Source organism: Meles meles, chromosome 1 (genome assembly GCF_922984935.1).
Source record: "Meles meles chromosome 1, mMelMel3.1 paternal haplotype, whole genome shotgun sequence".
Lineage (NCBI taxonomy): Eukaryota > Metazoa > Chordata > Mammalia > Carnivora > Mustelidae > Meles > Meles meles.
This window is the reverse complement of record NC_060066.1, coordinates 205153329-205166347: the sequence shown is the minus strand read 5'-3', so window position 1 is coordinate 205166347 and position 13019 is coordinate 205153329.

Here is a 13019-nt window from a genome sequence, read left to right as displayed (position 1 = left end):
TGGTTTACTGACTCAGTATACTTTCGGTGAGGCCCCAGCTACCGGGCGCCAGGACGCAGGCCGGGCTCCCCTCCGGGCGCCCCCAGCTTTTCAGGGCAGATAATGCAGCCCTGGAGCTGTTACAGGGGCGAGGACAGGAAGTGGTGGTAGCCCAGACGGAGTGGGCGCCCTAACCCGGCTTGGGGTCCGGACCTGAGCCTTCCTAAAGGAGGCGTTTGCAAACTAAGGGGAAGGGAGGAGAGGCAGTGTCCGGAGGAAAGCCAGGAAGCCAGAGACAAGCTGACATCCCCATCCACCCCCTACGGTGAGGGAGTTGGCAGGGGAACCCAGCAGCCTACAGGGTCAGAACGCCAAGCCAAGTCATTGCTGGCTGGGTGTGCAGTGGGAGCCTCGGGGTGGCTTCTGGGCTTCACCCAGGACCTCAGGACCAGCGAGGAGGGGTCAGAGTGGACGCAGGTTACAAGAGGGAGGGAGGAGGCTGGAGGCAGCTCATGTTTGAGAAGGGCATAGGGTTGCTGGGGGAATGGAGCCCTGGGATGGGGTGCCCCTGAATGAGCAGGTGGGGGCTTACAAGTGCCCAGAGCTGAGACACACCCAGCCTCTGACCCCCGCAGCCTTCTTGAGATGGCCCAAATTAAGAGATGGTGAAGAGCCCGGCTGTTCACGGGCAGCCAGGATCTGGGAGGAATGTGGTGGACAAAGGGAAAGGTCTGAGTTGGGCTGGGGTGGGGGGCATCTGCCCCAAAAGGCTCACTGAGCCAGAGAGACCCTGGTAACTTTTGAGAGGAGTGAGACTCAGGAGACGGCTCGAGGGCAGCTACCCGCCAAAGAGGAGAAAGCTTGTGGACCTGGGAGCTGACTTTGGGGGTCCCCCAAGGGGGGGTTCTCATCTGGGCACCGCTCTCCCAGAGTTATTTTTTAGTCCCTACTGTGTGGCAGATACTGGGCATATGCCAGGGGTCTCACCTTCCTGGGGATCACGAAGCATGACAACCTCATCTCACCCGCCCAGGAACTAGGGCCCTGGCCTTGGGGGGAGGAATGCCGCACCCACACTGGGGCCCCGGCAGGTCACGACCGGAGCAGGATAGTGATAACGTCAGGCAAGGGGTGGTGATTGCCAGGAGATAAGGAATGACAGCGGGCCCTTAATGCATTCTTCTGGCATGCCCGGCGCTGTCCCAGCGGCACGTTTCATGTATTAGAATTAGATCATTGTACCCTCCGCATAACCCTGCCACTTTCCAGACGAAGAAAGGGAGCCGCACAAATGTTAAGGAATTTGCCCTCTGTTAGGGCCAATTTAATGTTAAAACCTGTTTGACTATTAGGGCCTGCTTAGCCAGAGCGACTCCATATTGCCTGGGTAGCCATATTGTTTACATCCACGGACTTCATTCCGGGAGTAAACGCCTTGACAATAGAAGCCACATACCTTGGGTCTGCGGTTATGCCCTGTAAAACCAGCCTGTGAGATCGGGACTGGTTGCTCTCTTGGGAGGCGGCCCTGGCCGGTCAGTCTGGCTTCTAATTCTTGGTATAGAATAAGGCTTTGCATAACTTTCACTTTGTCTCAGTCTCGTTCCTTTGATGACGGACCCCAACACCCTCCACCTCCCAGCTCCCAAGAGGGGCAGAGCCAAAGTAGGGACTTGTGTGGCCATGGGGGAAGGGGTTGGGGGCAGAGCAGCTCAGGGCGGAGACGGAGTGCTATCTCTTCATTGGTAGATGAAGAAACCCAAGTTCTAGCTCCTTCGTGGGGACCGCATCACGAAGTCCTGGACGATTCACCCTGCCCTTTGGGGACCTGTGGACGACTCAGCTCTCAGCATAGGTGTGAGGATGGCATTAAATGAGACCATGTGTGGGAAACATGAGCACAGTGCCCGGTACAAAGCAAGCAGTCAAGAGGTGAAATTCCCACTCCTTCAAAAATCCAACCTGGACCCACTGGACCCACATTCGGGTTCCTACCCCTGGCTCAGGGCCTGCAGTTGGGTCACGGCGCTGGTCGGTGAGAGGGGAGCCTCCTGGTGCCCAAGGGTTTAAAATAGCTGAAGTGGTCACAGCTGTTGGGGGATTCGGGGCCGGAGGTCTCACGCATCACGGCTGCTCCCACCACTCCCCTGGGGCCCGGAAGAGCTGCAAAAGCCTCTCATTGTGTCTTTTGGGGAATGCCAACAAAGAAGAGGCTTAGTGTGGGCCGCTTCCTGGCACTGATCTGCACCCCACACCCCCAACTCCATCTCCTGCCAAGCGTGTGGCTGGAGAGCCTGGGCTGGGAGGGCTCCTCTGAGCTGTTCCGTGCTATGATCCTGTCCCCGGGGTCTCCCTCTGCCAGGTTGTGGGGAGGTGACTCAGACATCATAGGCCTGCTTTGAGATGAGGGACAGCTCACTGAGGACATAATTCATGCAAGAATTTAAGAAGAAAGAAATATACAATGAATACCTGATTAGTATAGAAAAAAAAAAAAAAAAAAAAAGCTATGATCACCCAGGACCTCAGGACCAGAGATGCCACTGTTAACTTTTTTTTGAGTGTGATCTTGTAGGGCCCGCCCGGAGGCAGTCCGGTGCTGCTGTGGGTGATGATGCTGGCTGAGCCCTTAGGCTCTGCCAGGAGCCGCCCTGAGGGCTTTGCACCTCTTAGCTCATTTAATCCTCCAACAACCCTATGAGGTGGGAGCTATTATTATTCCCAATTTGCACAGGGGTACCAACTGGCCTGGCGGTGAAGAGCATGCATGGCCTTTGGACTTGGCAAAGCTGGGGTCAAGTCCAGTTCTGCCCCTCGCTAGCTAGGGGACCGTTCTGGACCTTAGCTGTTTCTTCCTTATAGGAGATGCTGGTGGTACTCAGTGTTAGGGCCGATTTAATGTTAAAACCTGTTTGACTATTAGGGCCTGCTTAGCCAGAGCAACTCCATATTGCCTAGGTAGCCATATTATTTACATCCATGGACTTCATTCCGGGAATAAACGCCCCAGTAGTTCCTGGTATGGTTCCGGTATCGATTCTGAGAGTAAACACCTTGACAATAGAAGCCACATATCTTGGGTCTGCGGTTATGCCCTATAAAACCAGCCTGTGAGATCGGGACGGGGTCGCTCTCTTTGGAGGTGGCCCTGGCTGGTCAGGCTGATTTCTAATGCTTGGCTTAGGAGAAAGCTCTACATGACTTTCACTTTGTCTCAGTCTCATTCCCCTGGCCGGTCAGTCTGACTTGTAATGCTTGGTATAGAATAAGGCTTTGCATAACTTTCACTTTGTCTCAGTCTCATTTCTTTGATAACGGACCCCAATACTCGGCTGGCAGGGTTGTAAGGAATAACGAGGTGGTACAGACAGTAACATTCTTCGTGCACCAGAGCCCAGTTCCAACTAAGCCTAATAGATGGCAGTTATTTTCTAGATGCATCTTTTGGATTTTACGTGCTGTTCTATAACAATTAAAAAAAAAAAAAACACCTCTGCAATTTATCACGAGCATGCATTCCTAGGGTGTTATCACCCTCCCCCTTTATGGTGTCCAGAACTTCAGAGTTTGCAGATGAAAGCAAGGTTCTGATTAGCTAAGGAGACTCAGAGAAGGGGAGAGATTGGAGAGAGGTCACCCAGCCAGACAGCAAATGGAAGAATGCAGAGCAGGGCGTGGGTGGTATTTAGCGAGTGCCACTGTGTGCCAGGCTGTACCGGGCACCAGGTGTTTGAGATGTAAAAACAAGTAGCTGTGGCCATTCTTTTTTTTTTTTAAAGACTTTACTTATTTATTTGACACACAGAGAGAGAGATCACAAATAGGCAGAGAATCAGGCAGAGAGAGAGGGGGAAACAGGCTCCTCGCCAAGCAGAGAGCACGATGCGGGGCTCAATCCCAGGACCCCAGGGCCCTGAGATCATGACCTGAGCTGAAGGCAGAGGCTTTAACACACTGAGCCACCCAGGTGCCCCTGCTGTGGCTTTTCTTGAGAAGGGGCGGGCAGGAGCAGAGGAGTGCCCTTGATCACTGCTGGGGGAGGGGGAAATTTTTCTCTACCCTCTGAGATTCTTCTAGCTGGTCTCAGACTCAAACCAACATGAGAAGGATTAACCAGAGAAAAATAAGCAAAGTTTAAGAGTATGTGTAAGTTCTGTATACATGGGGGAGGTTCAAGGAAACCGAGTAACTCCTGAAGTGGCTCCATCTCCAGCTAAAGATGAAAGAAGGTGTGGGGTAGGGAGTCAGTTATGGGAGGTGACCAGGAAAAGCACAGTCAACAAGAGGTCAGGGTTTTAGGCAGATTTAAGTCCATGCCTTCTCATTGATAGAGTTTCTAGAGATTTAGGGTCATCCTAAATACCTCTTTCTGGTACAGAGAGGGAGACACCCTACAAATGGAACTTTCCCTTATACATATTAAATATCTTTGATGAAATGGTAACTTCTATTGATTCTTTAGAACTTCTCTCTCTCTCTTTATTTATTTTTTTTTTTTTTGCAGATTTGCAGTTTCTTAAAAAAAAAAAAAAACAACAGTTTGGGGTGCCTGAGTGGCTCAGTGGGTTAAACCTCTGCCTTTGGCTCAGGTCATGATCTTGGGGTCCTGGAATTGAACCCCACATTGGGCTCTCTGCTCAGTGGGTGTCTGCTTCCCCCTCTCTCTCTGGTTGCCTATTTGTAATCTCTCTCTCCGTCAGATAAATGAATAAAATCTTTTAAAAAAATAACCAGTTTAAAATAACAAGCATGCCAAAATGGCATATTTTGGGGTGACAAAGTTTGCTCCCCTACATCACGATTAGGCCCCCTAAAGCCACCCAAGCAGATTAGATCTGAGACCTCTCTATATAGAAGTTCTGGAAGGGCCACTGAGCCAGGGCCTTAGGGACCTGGAGGAAGGGTGCAGGGCTGCCTTGTAGATGAGGGGAGGGAGACTTAGAAGGTAGGCTGCAGGGGAGGAGGGGGTGAGAAGAGTGCTCCCGACAGAAGCAAGCACACACACAAGGCTCTAGTGAGTTCTATCTGGCCAAGGATTGGGTAGGGTAGGGGCTGGCCTGGCCATGACCAGGTCACACAGTGCCTTGTAAGTCATCGGAAGGATGTTTTTCTTTACTTAAGGTCACAGGAAAGCCTTGCAAGGACCTTGAAACATGGCAAATGACATGATGGGTGCTTTAGGAAAATCACGCTGGATACAACGTGAGCTGAATTTGACAGACATTCCGATAGGAGGTCAGAGTGGGGAGGCGATGGGCCATCCATCTTCACAGTAGCTTCTCTGTGGAACTCCACAGTGGACCTCCCCCCACCCTGTCCTCAAGAGCAGTTCCTCACACCCTGGGTCTTTCCTTGTTCCCTCACATCCCTTTTTCCCTGGCAAAGCCTATCCTATGATCCCACTCTCTTGGAAGGGGTCTCTGGCCAGTCAGTGAAGGAGGGGCTCTGGAGTGGGGCATTACTTCCACTTCTGCCCCAGCCCTCAGTCCTGTAAACCATTCCACTTAGGAGAAGGGAGAGGGAGAGAGAGAATCTTAAGCAGACTCCCAGCTGAGCTCAGAGCCTGATGCGGGGCTTGATCTCATGACTCTGAGATCCTGACCTAAGTCAAAATCAAGAGTCAGATGCTTAACCAACTGAGCCACCCAGGAGCCCCGAGAGATACTTATTTTAAGGATTTGCTTCAGGCTAATTATTGGGGCTAGCAATTCTGAAATTTGTAGAGCAGGACCACAGCTAGCTGGAAATTCAGGAAGATTTGATGTTGCTGTCTTGAGTCTGAAGTCTGCAGGATGGAAACCTAGGCAGAATTTCTATGTTGCAATCTTGAAGCAGATTGGCGTCTTCCAAGAAAATCAGTCTTAAGGTCTTCAACTGATTGAACGAGGCCCACCCGCAGTGCGGAGGTGATCTGCTTTTCTCAAAGACTGTTGATTGAGTGCTCGCTTCGGCAGCACGTATATCAAAGATGGTTGATTGAAATGTTAATCACATCTAAAAAGAAGACCTTCACAGCAACATCTAGTCTGGTGTTTGACTAAACAACTGGGTGCCACAGCCTAGCCAAATGGACACATGAAATTAACCATCACAGTGCCAAAAAGCAGGCTAAGGCTTTGGTGCATTAGCTCACCCTCTATGGGGCATTGATTTCCTACCAGCTGTTCTTGCTACAACCTCAGAGGTGAGTATTTTCTTACCTTCGCTGTACATTTCAAAGGGTCAAACGACTTGTACGGCATCCTATCCCCAGTCGTTAAGATTCAAACGCAGCTCAGCAGGACAGAATTTGGATGAGTCCCAGCACACCCTGGAAACAAAGCTGCAAAGGTAAATCCTAAAGAAGTTGTATGTAAAGGGCCAGATCTCTGACAAGTCGCCGAGGGACCAGAGTAAACGGACTCAGTCTATTTGTGGTGCTGTCCACTGTGGCAGGCGCCTCTGGCTGGATTAAGACGTGTGGTGAGTGTAAGATACACACAGGATTTGGAGACTTTATATGCAAAAAAAAAAAAAAAAGTGATTTAAACAATTGATTACACGTGCAAATGATAGTTGTATTTATTGGATTAAATAAAATATATTGCTAAAATGATTCGCACCTATTTATTTTGATTTTTAAAAATGTAACTTTGGGGGCGCCTGGGTGACTCAGTGGATTAAGCCGCTGCCTTCGGCTCAGGTCATGATCTCAGGGTCTTGGGATCGAGTCCCGCATCGGGCTCTCTGCTAGGCAGGGAGCCGGCTTCCCTCTCTCTCTCTCTCTCTCTGCCTGCCTCTCTGCCTACTTGTGATCTCTCTCTGTCAAATAAATAAATAAAATCTTTAAAAAAAATGTAACTTTGGGAAAGTTTTACTTTGCCTATGAGATGTCCATTTGCGGCTTGCATATTTCCGTTGGAAAGGCTGGTCTAGCCTCTTCTAAACTATTAGGCAGGGACTGTGGCCCCCTTGCTCGTAATTTTCTCTTCTGGGTTGTGCCTTCATGCCTAAACATAGTAAATATTTGGTGAAGAGGGTGGGATGCCCTGGAGTTCCCAGAGGGCATCAGTGGGCTCATTGACAAGAGATAAAGGAAAAGGCGGCGGAGGAGGAAGTGATGACCACGAGGTGGCGCCAGATCCTCATTTTAGGAGCAGGGAGGAGGGACGTTTTTCTCCAGGGAGGGGCATGGTACCAGCGAGCGTTATGCTGCCAGATGAGGGAAGGTGCTTTTTTCTGTCTTAGCGCCTTCCTTTAGCTTTTGGTACCTTCTTCCCACTGCATGGCTGGAGTTAGGGCTTAGGGACTCCATTTGTATGGGTCAGTGACAAGGGACCCTCTCCCTAGACACAGGGGCAACTGCAGCCTGGAGAAGGGGGAGTGAAGCCCAGAGAGGGACAGCGGCCTGCCCAAGTCACACAGTCTGCTAGGTGCTCTGAGCCTCAACATTTTCACCTGTTCTGTTGTCTTACTGCCTTGGTCCTATGAGCCTGGGCTGTTGATTCAGTCTAATAAACACTTAATAAATCATTCTTGAGTATGCATCGTCACTGGGCTGGGCAGGAGGAGGCGCGTGAGTCCATAGACACAGTCTATCCTTATAAGCAATCTAGCAGGGGTGACAGAGGTTCCCTGCCCCCCCCCCCCCAGCCCTTTCTATAAGAACACTTCTCGGGCATTCACAACTATGTGGAAGCAGGTGCTGTCGTTATTCCTGCCATATCCCACACGTGGCTAAATTCTCCATCTCTAGAATCCAACCACCTGGATTTAAATCCCAGCCCTGCCACTTGTTAGCTGAGGAGACCTTGGACAAATCGTTTTACACGAGTCTTGGTTTTCTCAACTGTGAAATCAGGGTCACCACGGCACCCGCTTCCCAGGTCGTTGCGAGCTGGAAATGAGAGGATACATAAAAAGGACCAGGCGCGTCGAAAGTGCTCCATCCATCTTGCTTGCTGTTTTAGTGGGCATCCTGCAAGGCCCCTGCGGCCCGGTGCTCCAGCAAAGCCATCCGCTGAGCACTGTGGAGGGAGTGCACAGGCCCAGGGTGGGTTCCCTGGAAGCAGATTCTGCCATAGAAATTCAGGGCAAGTTGTTTATGTGACGGGCTGTCCCAGGAAGCACCATTAGGGGAATGAGGAACTGAAGCAGGAAAGGTTAGGGAGTCAATAGGGAGAGGGGTGCCAAATTTACTGGTGTAGGCAACTGCAGTTTTGGGGGGTAGGAGGTGGGGGGAGTTTCTTGGGGGGAGCGTGGAGCATGAACTCACAGAGGGGTCCCTGAGAGGGGTGATGGAGCTGGGGTGTTTGTCAGTGGAGGGCAGCACCTGGAATGGGGGTGGGATGATTCCTGAGCATTCCTGGCCTGTGGTCTGCGGTAGAGAGAGCCTTCTGCCAGGTGAAGAGATACAGGTGCTCTTGGGAGGCGGGCTGGGACACACAGCCATGGCTTCACAGAGGAGGGAAATTTAAATCAAGCTAAGGAAAGAGGGGAAGGCCTTCGGGAAGAGGTGGCTCTGGATTTCACCTCCGAGGGATGGACAAGAGTTTGACGAGGGCATTGCTGGCGGGAGACAGGGCACAGCCAAGGAAGTTGGGTGTGGACGCTCAGTGAGTGAGGGTACACGGTGGGGAGATGTTTGGGGGGCAGGGCCAAGAAAAGCCTGGGTTCAGGCCATGGAGCCTTTGAGTGCCAGGCCAGAGAACCTTCTGGCTGGATTCCTTGGGCACTAGGGAGCCATGGAAGGTAGGCTCTCTTGCTGTTGGTGAGAGTGGGCAGGAGGGACTCCTAAGAGCAGATGCGAGGCTGTGCTAGGGCTCCTCTGGGACAGTGGGACTGAGGTTAGAGAGGCGTACCGGAGGTTAAAGAACTTTCTGGAGACAGGTCCTAGAAATCTTGGAGCCTGGAGCCCTTTCTGTCCCTCCCAGGGGCAGAAACCTTAGGTGAGCTTCTTTTGTGTGCCAGAGCTCCGCTGTGCCATACGTCCACCTTCCAGCAGGAGGCGTCACTGGTACAGAAACTCTCCGCCTCTTAGAGCTCATAAACGGAAGAAGGACCCCCTCCTCTCTGCTCTGAGTGAGTGAATTCCACGTGTTCCACTCTTTAGGGGAGGGCTTGAGACCTAACAACACACAGCCAGCAGCCTGGATTTAAACCCACGCGCCACCTTTATCTCCCTGTGTCTTTACCTTTCCGTTCTCCCATTCGTGAAATGTACACGATGAAAGTGTCTTCTCCAGATGATTGTTACAAGGATGAAATGAAATAAAGCATATTAAAGCCCTTGGCACATAGTGCTCAGAAATTGGTGGGTAAGTTCTGGAAAGAGCCACTAGCCATGAGGGCTGAAGTCAAGTGACAGGAGCGGTGCAGAGACCAGGACCTTGCCCCGGGGATGATAGTTCCCCTGTGCGGTTGGCAGACACCGAAGTCACTGGGGAAGGGGGAGTGGGTGACCTGATTGTCATTTCCACAGCTAATGCTACCTGAGTGTCACTGTGAGTTCTTGGTGCCCTTGAGGTGGCTTTTCTGCCTAGAGAAGATCATTCGGTCTCCTTTGGTTTTCCAAAATTAACAATTTCTTACAGTTATAAATTCAATAACTGCATTTCAGCGTTTGAGTTCAGAATAAAAATCCCTTACGAATAGAGCAACTTTAAAAATAAGTTTAAACGATCATTTAAAAGTGATGAATGTTTACGATCTTGGTTAAACATGTGTAAACACTTTAAATGGAATGTATAAATTTAATATATTCAATTTATGTTTAAAATCCTTCACTTGCCTTAATGACAAACAAAACTTTCTCAAGTACTTAAATGGTTCTTAGAAATCTAATAATTTATGTTAATAAATATGGTGAATTTGAATTCTCAGAACTACTCTGATGCTGTTGACAAACTTGGATAGATTTCAATTTAAAAATCCTGAGTCTAAGTCAATCAATGATTCATTTGTGCATTTTCAATTAGAACCAGAAGGCTGATCTGTTACACCCATGGAGCATGTTCTTTTAAATATGACACTCAAAATTATGAACACGCACCCACCCATTATTTCTTGACGTCACTGTGTAACTGCTATATGTTTGATTCTCTTAAATACCTTTTTAAACATTTTATTTTATTTATTTGACAGACAGAGATCACAGGTAGACAGAGAGGCAGGCAGAGAGAGGAAGGGAAGCAGGTCCCCTGCTGAGCAGAGAGCAGGGGCGATGTGGGGCTCGATCCCAGGACCCTGGGATCAAGAGGCACCCAGAGAGAGAGAGAGGAGGAAGCAGGCTTCCCACTGAGCAGAGAGCCTGATGCGGCTCAATCCCAGGACCCTGAGATCATGACTTGAGCCGAAGGCAGAGGCTTTAACCCACTGAGCACCCAGGCGCCCCACCCAGGTGCCCCTCTTAAATACCTTTGTACTCAATTCTTATCAAACTTAAGAAAAGTGGGTTCACAAAGGCTACGATTTTGCCACTCCAAGCAAATGTTGAGGTTAACTTCCCAAGCCATTTTGGGGTTATCTCCTCTAAGATTTCTTAATATCTACAGAAACCGCAGGCTTTGATGCAGATTTGCCCATGACCTTGATGGGTCCTACGTATGTCACTTGGACAGATTTCCCATCTCCTGGAAGGGAGTGGTTCTGTAGCTTTGTTCCTACGGGTTCCACCTGTGGATTCCCTATTTCTCAAGTCATATTTGAGGTTAAGTGTTTGGGTTTGGTTCAACTGGATTTACTGCTTGAATCTCTTCTGAACCCTGTTCAAGGACTTCCTTTTGGAGCCACCCTGTTACAGATACTTAAATGACACCCAACTGAATCTTTCGGATTTTGTTTGGTTCCTAGGGACAATTCTAAGGCGTTTATAGTGACAACTTGAGAACTGACAACTCAATTCTTAAGCCGGAGTTTAAGGAACCCGCATGCAGCTGAAGAAATGGGGTGTGGGTCAGGTCGGGGGGCAGAGAAGGAGCCTGGGGTGGGGCTTCCTCTTCATTATGGTCTCAGCCTCTCTGGCCAAAACCCCCCATCCCCCGTCACGGTCTATGGTGCCAATCACCCTTTCTTATTTTCCTCAGATGACTCGTCTCTGGCTGAAAATATCTTGTGCAAGCAAGTAAAAACACAAGCCACCCAGTTAAATTTGAATTTCAGATGAACAATGGATAATGATCCCAGGTTCCAAATATTGCGTGAGATGTTGCAAACTCTTTGTTGTTTATCTGAAATTCACCTGGACACCCTGTAGTTCATCTAGAAAGCCTACCCTACGTAACTGTATTGATAATCGCCAGTCCTACACCCTCTCCCAACTAATACCGTAAGTCTGTGAAGGTTCAGTCTCTCTGTCTTGCTCCCTGCTGTACTCCTGGTGCCCAGCATGGGACCTGACTCATAGCACCCCCTTTTTTGGGAGTTTGCCCTTGGTGATCTCTTGAGCAATCAGATCGAGCCTCCAGGCTGAGTTTCAACACCAGGTTTTCTTCCTGGGGCCACCTGGGCCCGGCTGGGTTCATCCTATACAATTTTTTAAAAAGAGTTTATTTATTTATTTGTCAGAGAGATAGACAGAGAGAGAGCATAATCAGGGGGGAGGGGCAGAGGCAGAGAGGGAAGCAGGCTCCATGCTGGGCAAGGAGCCCGATGAGGGATTTGATCCCAGGACCCCAGGATCATGACCTGAGCCAAAGGCCGAGGCTTAACCATCTGAGCCACCCAGGTGTCCAATCCTAGGCAATTTTTTGGGTATGTTGTTCCAGTGTCTTGTGATGGAATTTGGAGCTGGGGGTATCAGCGTTTCCTACTGTTCCCCGTGGTTGGGACCGGTCCTACTGTTCCCCATTGTTGAGAGCCTGGCCAGCAGCCTCTGAGGTGCTTCTGAGCCCTGGTATCGTACCTGCTTCACCAATCCGAGGCCAGTAGACGGCCACCCGCAGCGAAGCCGAATGTAGGGGAGAACCACTCACTAGTCCGACCCGTTACCTTCCCAGTGCCTGCTATGTGTGCCCGAGAGACAGAACAGGGGTCCCACATGTGGCCTGCAGGAATGTGCTCTGCTGGGCCTGGGGGGACCTTTCTGCCCTCATAGGCCCTTGCGGGCTTCCAAGGAGGGGTTCTGGGGTCCCCACGTGGGGCTGCGCTGCACGGAGCCACCCTCACTCCAGCCAGGGAGGGGTCGAAGCCTCAGCCTCTGCCCTCATGAGCCAGACTCCAACAGCACAGATGAGTCGACCCTCCCACTTGGGCCCAGACCTGCACGTGTGTGTGCTCAAACACGCACATAAGCTTATCCTGCTATGATCCCATGGACCCTGTAAGGGTCAGCTCCCCAGAAGCCTTCTTGGGACGCAGCCCCCTCTTGGAAGGCATGCCTCACCCTGAGGGGCAGTGAGGGGCTGGGAAGTCTGCCCCTATCCCTGGCAGTGAGCCCCTGGTGTTCAGGGACCTCTAATTCATCTCTGTGCCTGGCACCTGGCATAGGGGTCAGAAGTCTCAGTAACCATTTACCGAATGGTACGAGCAGAGTCCCGACACAGCAACAAAATTAAGCATCGAGCCCTGCTTCATGCCAGGCACTGAGTGCTCTCACTAAGCTTAGGAGGTGGGGACTACCATTACCCTCACGTTCCAGAAGGGGAAACTGAGGCACAGAGCTTCAGTGATGACAGTGGTGAATTCATTTGAGCCCTGTGAGCCTGCCAACAGTGAAGGTTAACCCTTCTACATAACTCCCCTCACCCACATGACTTAGTTAAGGCTCCTAGATGTTCCCTGGTTTCCCTATAGCCCTTGGTTTCCAAATTCCCATTCTTTACTGGATAAATGATTAGCTGAACTGCTTGTCGCCACGGATCCATCAGAACATGGTGCTGGTTAACCAAGCTCCCTTCCTTCCTCCCTGCGTGTCTGGTCCACTCTCAGCACGGGCCAGCTACAGCTCCCTGGCAGTAGTAGGGCCCTGGGGCGGAAGTGGTCTACCTCTCCATCACCCACGTTCCGGCCCACTTCCCCACACCGGTTCCTCTCGCCTCATTCTCTCCTTTCTATAAAAGAAA